Source organism: Ursus maritimus, unplaced genomic scaffold (genome assembly GCF_017311325.1).
Source record: "Ursus maritimus isolate PB19 unplaced genomic scaffold, ASM1731132v1 scaffold_21, whole genome shotgun sequence".
NCBI lineage: Eukaryota > Metazoa > Chordata > Mammalia > Carnivora > Ursidae > Ursus > Ursus maritimus.
Window position 1 is genome coordinate 45,392,791 of NW_024424564.1, and position 7,393 is coordinate 45,400,183.

The 7,393-nt window shown below is 49.3% G+C and overlaps 1 long non-coding RNA gene and 1 pseudogene across 1 annotated transcript; both read right to left on the bottom strand.

Moving 5' to 3' along the window:
• Window positions 1–207: 207 nt before the first annotated feature.
• On the bottom strand, window positions 208–2,323 carry LOC103676553 (annotated as a pseudogene).
• A 1,468-nt stretch (window positions 2,324–3,791) lies between these two features.
• On the bottom strand, window positions 3,792–7,131 carry LOC121104420. Its single transcript, XR_005836749.1, has 3 exons — window positions 5,965–7,131; window positions 4,546–4,672; window positions 3,792–4,418 (listed from the first exon to the last, which is right to left on the bottom strand). It is a non-coding gene; the product is annotated as an uncharacterized LOC121104420 (long non-coding RNA).
• Between the last annotated feature and the right edge of the window lie 262 nt (window positions 7,132–7,393).

Sequence of the window (7,393 nt, forward strand, 5' to 3'; positions counted from 1 at the left end):
CCCAAGCTGGTCCATCTCCTCGACATATGGCAAGGTTCCTTGACCTGTCACTGGCATCTGCTTTCTCTTTTCTATTCAACACCACCAACCCCCACCTTTTTTTTTTCTTATTTCAAATCAACCACTTTTCCAAAACCACCTTTAGAATTTCATTGGAACTTCAGTGGTCTCGCAGCACACGCCGGCCCCACAGAGCAACAACAACTTGCCAAACGTTCCCCCCACCCTTGTGCCATTGCATGAACCCCTCCCTCACTGGGCTCAGTACAGAAATGCCCAACTCCTCAACACCCCATCCCAAAACCTTTATTTTGCACTCTCTTCCCCTCTAATAAGGAACCTGCATGTCTTTGTCCCACACAGGTCCCTGCTCCCTTCCCTGCTGGGGGTCATGGAGTCGGGCCCTCCGTCAGACTTTCATAGATCTTGGTGACTATCTCCAACTTGCGCTCCAGCTCCCGGGCATCCTGCCTCAGCTCTTCAGCTGACTCTGCCTTTGCCCCCTCCTACAAGTGCCTTGAGTCTTTCACAAGGTTGTACACATCCATTGCAAGGAAGGCACCTGGGGTGGCCGCACCCATGATCCGGGCTCCTTTGGTCACTGCCAGAGCACTACCTCTAAAAGCTTTTATCACCTGCCTGCCACTTCGAACTGAGACACTCTGAGCTGTCATGACGCGCCTGCCCTTGTCTACTAGGCTAGGTTTGACTCTGGTGAGCTTGATGGCACGAACATTCTTTGCAATGTTTGGCAGGGCTTGAACGAATTTATCTGTTGAGGAAAAAAAATTGGGGTATATTGTCATGCAGAAGCCTTGCAGCTATCTCCCCTCTGTCAAATTCACTTGATGTCAGTTGACTGGCTTGGGCTTGTGCGGACGACTCGCTTGAGTATTCCACAATGCTGGTAGACACTTGGGTCACAGCGGCTGCGGCTCCCAGCCCCGCTCCAGCTGCGGAGAGTGTCAGACTCGTCCCTGCGGTGAAAGGTGCCAGCCCCAGACCAAGGAGGGTCAGGAGGCGAGACGCAGCGCCAGAGGAGCCGGCTACCATGTTGGAGCGGGTGCAGGTCTTGTGCACCCTGTCAACATCATCTGCGAGCTCGCGGAGCTTTCTTATACGCTCCTCAAGATCCAGTTTCACCTGGGGAAACACTCAAAAGACTCTCCCTAGACAGCTTGACATTGGCTCTTTCCAGCTTGTCCAGACCTTCACGGACTGCATCTGCCTCCTCCCTGTAACTATGAGGGTCAAGTGATTAAGACAAGCTGATCTGTAAAGTGGGCTTCATTCCATTGATCCTACATAAACCACAGAACGTTTACTGTAAATCAAATGGAAAAGAATTTTACAAATGTGAGGACCTGGTCTTGCAAAGTTAAACACACTCTGTACATTGCTCATGGTCCGTCACACATGGTCCATTGGGGAATAAGTCAGTCCATGTCAACTTAAGAAGCTCTTGAGTGGTGGGTACTGAATGAAGATGATTCGCAGGCAAGGACAGGTCCACACAGTCAGGACCACAGTGTTTGTAGCCTGGGAACTCCGTAGATGAACAAAGGGAAGTGGGTTGGAGCAGAAAACCTTCATTTGCAGAATCTTCGTGTGTACTGAGGGATTAACCTCACCCACAGAGAGGTCTGCCCTTTGCCCTTGGCACTGGGAAGTGATCTCGAGGCCCCACCTAGGATGTCGAGTGTCCTAGAATGATAGGACTCTCTTCCTTTGCCTGGGCCTTTGGCCACTGGCCAGACTCAGAGATGATGTATGATGGGGGCTTTGGGTCACGTGCTGTCAGTTCTGACCTAAGGAGGAACCAGAAACTCCTTAGTGTGACCTCCAGGGGGAGCTGAGGATGACAGGTCAGCCATGCGGGAGCATGTGATTGAGCCCCAATAAAACTGTACACTGAGGGGCGCCTGGGTGGCTCAGTCCTTTGGCGTCTGCCTTCGGCTCAGGGCGTGATCCCGGCATTCTGGGATCGGGCCCCCATGGGGCTCCTCTGCTGGATGCCTGCTTCTTCCTCTCCCACTGCCCTTGCTTTTGTTCCCTCTCTCGCTGGCTCTCTCTCTCTCTGTCAAATAAATAAATAAAATCTTTAAAAAAAAACAAAAACAAAAAACTGTACACTGAGCATGACAAAGACTCTTTCCTTGACCAAATGTTATCTGGGCTCATCTCTGCCCTCCTCTTGACGAGGCCTTGACCTTGGTCTTCGGTGCTCTGTCCTTCACAACCTGTCGCAAGTCTTAGCAAGAACCCATTGAGTCAGGTTAGCAAGAATCCCCTCACCTTGATGTCTCCTCTTACAATTTCCCATCCCCTGCACCTTGACTATAAATTCCTAGCTGTCTTCATGGTATACTGAGGTGAGCCCCATCTCTCTCCCCTGTGACAATACTCTTGACAGCTAGGGCATGAATTAAGTCTTCTTATCATTTTAGTAAGTATCACAATCATTGTTTATACTTTCACAGTGTGAGCTTCCCTGGTGGGCAATGCTCCAAGTGCACCGCCACACACTGAATACAGGACAGTAAGGTCTCCCGAGGACAACTTATGCTTTGCACTGAAACCCTCCCAGGCTCTGCCCCAAGTGTCTCTCTTGTTGGTTGATGCAAACCTGTATTCTTCCCTGTAACACAGCATAACTGACAGTGACAGCTCTCACTGAGCTCGGTGAGTGCTTCCAGGGAATCATGCAATCACAGGGTGCTTTGGGGACATCCTCCCCAATTTGCAGTGGGTCCCAACAGTAAAGCAGTCTTAGGGGCTGTGTTCTCAGACTTTGCAGTTTGGCTAACTCTGGGCACTTGGAATTTGAGAAAACAAAACCTCGGAGTGGGAAGGCACCTTTTCGAGCATCTTGCTTGGCACCCGCTCTCTCCCCCCAGCCTGATGTCCTCTGCTGGGGCCCAGCCACTGTCCCAACTGACTGTGAGGGAGGACACCCACTACCCTGCTTCCCCTCAGACTCTCCAGCTCATGGCATGGACTCCCGAGCCACCACCCAGCACCCCGACCTCACAGGTGTCACCAGCCTAATTCATACTCTAGGTGGTACCCCAAGGCCATGTGCAACTTTCCAACATCTCTTAAAGATTGAAGAGACTTTGGGAACCTTCTATATGAATCCCTAAGCCGGAAATGACCTCCATTTGGGCAAATTAGTGGAGGAAGCACTTTCTTCTTTGCTGGGGACCTCTGAGGCTCAGAATCCCCCAAAGAGTACAGAATTGGCAGCTGCCCCCGTGGAGCTGGAGTTGTCACAAAGCCACACACCTCGTTCTATTGCTCTGGGGTTGCTCTATGTAGAAGAGAAGAGGCTTCCAAATGGTAGTCAAGACCCACCAGCTCCCAGACATGTATGGAGGAAACAGCCCTGCATGTCCCCATATGCCCGGTGGTGACGAGATCAAAGAAAGGTTTGAAGAAATGTCTTCTCTCCCAATCATAGGACCTATGCCAGACCCTGGACTCCTCAGGTTTTGTGCCCTAGAGTTTCACTCAGTCCCAGCCCTGCTGCCCAAGCCTACATAGTCCTCCAACCAGGACCCCCCGTTCTCTATCCTGACCGCCAGCTCTGGCCCTGATCCAGGTCTCCTGGGCCTTTGAGCAGCATGACTGCACTTGGTTCCTCACCTTTCACCACACATTCACACTAAGGCCTTCATCACAATCTTTTTTTTTTTTTAAGATTTTATTTATTTATTCTACAGAGATAGAGACAGTCAGCGAGAGAGGGAACACAAGCAGGGGGAGTGGGAGAGGAAGAAGCAGGCTCATAGCGGAGGAGCCTGATGTGGGGCTCGATCCCGTAATGCCGGGATTACGCCCTGAGCCGAAGGCAGACGCCCAACCGCTGTGCCACCCAGGCGCCCCTTCATCACAATCTTATCAGATTGAATTATTGTTTCCATTGAATAAATGACAAATCTGAGACTCCAAGACATATAGCTCCAGAGCCCCAGAGCTGGGCAGAGATGGAGTCAGGATCCAATCAGCTCGGTCCAGTTCCACTCCAGCCTCCACACCTCGTGGGCCAGCAGGATCTTGAATGTTCCTAGAACTCATTAGATGGGGAGGGAAGGCTCTAGTCCGAATCCCCAGGGGCCAGACTAAGGTGTCACTGCTCTGACTTGTCCCGTAGGAAGCCATGCTTGGCCCACATCTCCAGGAAGAAGACCCTTGGCCCCTGTCTCTTCACAGCAATCTTCTAAAAAGTTAACATTAACTGAGGACCTACTATGTGTCAGTCAGTATTCTAAGCCTTTTACATGCATTATCTTCGTTTCTTCATGATAAAATGAAGCAGATGAAGAGACCAAGGCAGAGACAGGTCTGCTTTGGGTTAAGGCCAAGGTCCCATCACCTGCCCTCTGCAGGTTCACTTCTTCTCAATCCGAGTCCATTCACTGCCAACAAATGTCAGGGAAGACATATTCCTCATGGGTTGTTGAGAAGGAGCATACTCAACCCCAACCCCAGGATACTGCCCCGCAGAGACCTGGGTGAACATCCTGGGGCCTCCTCGGGCGTTACCTGGACAATGTGGCCTTAGCCATGAATCTCTCCCAGGCTTCATGGTCGGTCAGCAAGAAGTGCAGTTCCTCTCGGCTCACTGAGTTCTGGAAACACTTGATGACTTCCTCGACAAGTGCTTCGCTTTCTAGATGGAAAGAAATAAATGAAGGTTTGTTTAGTTTTTTTTTTCTTTTCCTGCTTCACTAAGGGAGAGAGGAAACCAGGGCTTAGCTTGAGGGAAGCCACAGCGCTAAATCTCTGTATTTATGGATCAGCGGCGGGGGGGGGGGCAAGGAAATAGCTGAGAGCTGGCCTAGGCAGGGATATTGAGATCAATAGAATCAGTTCCTGCTCCTCTTTCATATTTGATAAGCAGATGTTTATAGTGGGGACACAGGACACCTGCCCTCAGCCGTGGGGGGCCAGGGGATGCTAGGGAAGGGGAGGTTTCTACCTGGCACTAACAGGTTCCAGGTAGAGTGGACAGCAACAATACTTAGGGAGGACACACTTTGTAACAGGTCTGGCTCAAACCAGAGAAACACATTATATTTGATCCTCATAACAACGCAAGGAAATATTCTCATTTTACAGGGAAGGTTAGGTAAGGCACTCCAGGTCACACAGGTGGGAGGTGGCAAAGACCACACTGGGGTCTAGGTCAGTGGCCCATGTACTCTCACCGAGCAGTCAGGCTAGCAGCAGTGTGACAGCTGGAAGGAATGGCCTCTGTCCTGAAGCCCCACAGTCATCCTGAGCCATGCTGGACACTTGCACAGGCAAGAGGGCAGGAGAAGCCTCCAAGGTTGCTGGTCTACCTTCTTCCCACAACCTGCCTCAGGACCCCTTTCTTCCCTCCTTTCCCTTTTTCTGGCCCCCACCTTCCTGTGGGCTGTCCTGCCTCACTTCTGGGTCATTTGATGGATTTGAAGTGTGGCAGGGGTGGGAGTAAATGAGCATCTTGGTCATGACCTGAGAAGAAAACAGGACAGAGTGTCCCTACAGACCCCTGGGTTGGGGACTCCCCTTGGCCCCTCTTGGGGGATCAAGGACACTTCAAGGGACTAACTCCTCTGTAGGTTAACTCAGCTGGAGGCATGCCTGCAATTCTAGGAATCATCCGGAGAAGTGGAAGTTGACTACCTGGGCTGAGCCCATGGGCTCCTGAGGTCATGGTGCCATTAGGGGGAGGGATCTCAGAGTTTTCCCTACAGCTGCGTCTGAGTCCTGGCTGAAAGGAGGTGTCACTTCACCTCTGGGGAAGAGAGAACAAATCATGGCGTCAAATGTGAGCCAGCTGTAGCAGCAGAAAGCAGCGAGGGGCCAGGTCTCTGGTGCTTTCCTCTGGGACGGCTACAAATGCCAAAGTAGACTTTACCTGATGCGCTTGTCTGTCTACTGGCTTCTGCCATCTGATATTTAATGAAAGTTACTCACCTCACTCCAGCTCACTCCCAAGGCACGTCAGACTCCTGCCGTCCTGTTGGGGCACAAGGAGAAGATAATCGGACAAGGAGACTGCCATCTGAGAAGTTATAGAAGCAATACAACCAAACACAGAAGAAAAGATGGGACAAATGCTCTGGAAATTCCTCGAAGTCAGGAACGTGTGTGTTTACTAATTGCTAAGAGCTAATACGGATCAAGTGTCTATGACAGGCAGGGCTCCTTACGTGCTCCCTCAATGACCATCTTCACACACCCAGTAGGTGGGTGCTCCTGTGGCTCCCACTTGAATGGGGAAGACAGCAGCACCTGAACTTAGGTTAGTCCACGTGTTCACAACAGTGCTAGAGCCAGGACATGAACCCGAGTGTCTCTGATCCAAATCCCATGTTTGTGATGACTGTGCTCTACTCCCTTGAATATACAAAAACATTTATTCATGTACAGTTGATTTTTCAACAACACAGGGGTTAAGGGTGCTGAATCCAACCCCGTGCGTTCAAATTCATACATAACTTCTGACGTTGCCATCACTTAACCACTAATAACCTACTCTTGACCAGAAGACTTACCAATAACATAAAGAGCTGATCAACACATAGTTTCTATGTTATATGTATTATGTACTGTATTCGTGCAATACAGTAAGCTACAGAAAAAGAAAATGTTAAGAAAATCATACGGAAGAGAAAGTACATATATAGTACTGTACGTATATTTAACGAAAAAGTCTGCGTAGAAGTAGATTTATGTTGTTCAGACCTGTGTTATTCAAGGGTCAACTGTATATGTGTTTATTTGTAAATGACTCTTCTCATTCCACAATGATGTCTTGCATTGTGAACCAGTCTTTGCCTTGATCAATTTCCTGGTGCCACAGCTTTCCCAGCCTGTGTCCTCCTTGCTTCTGCCAAATTCTTAATCCTCAGAGACCTGCTGAGTCCTGGGGCAATCCCTCCAGCTCTGCTAGGACTGCTGAGCCCTCCCAAATGTGCCCTCTTCTCTCTGCTATCCTCCTCCAACTTCGAACGTTAGACTGCTTCTAATTCTTCATCTCAATGATAGTGCAAACAACAATCTCCTTGTATAAAACTTTGCATTTTGCGTTTGAGATTGTTTCCTTAAGATGTCTCTAGAAGCAGGATGACTAGGTCAGAAGGTATCAGCACGTACAAATTTTTTCATACCTAGAGCCACATTGCGAAAAAAAAAATTAAACCAATTCACATTCACACTCTCACTATATGAGGGTGTCCACCATTCCATTCTTACCAGTTCTTCATAGTCTTAAAAAAAAAAAGAACAGATCCTTATACAGAGAGAAAATTTATTTTAGTTCTGTTATTCTCTTGCCTTGGGAGATGAGGAAAGACAGCAAATGTTGATTACATTTAAGCATTAATATCTTAAGTTTACTTTT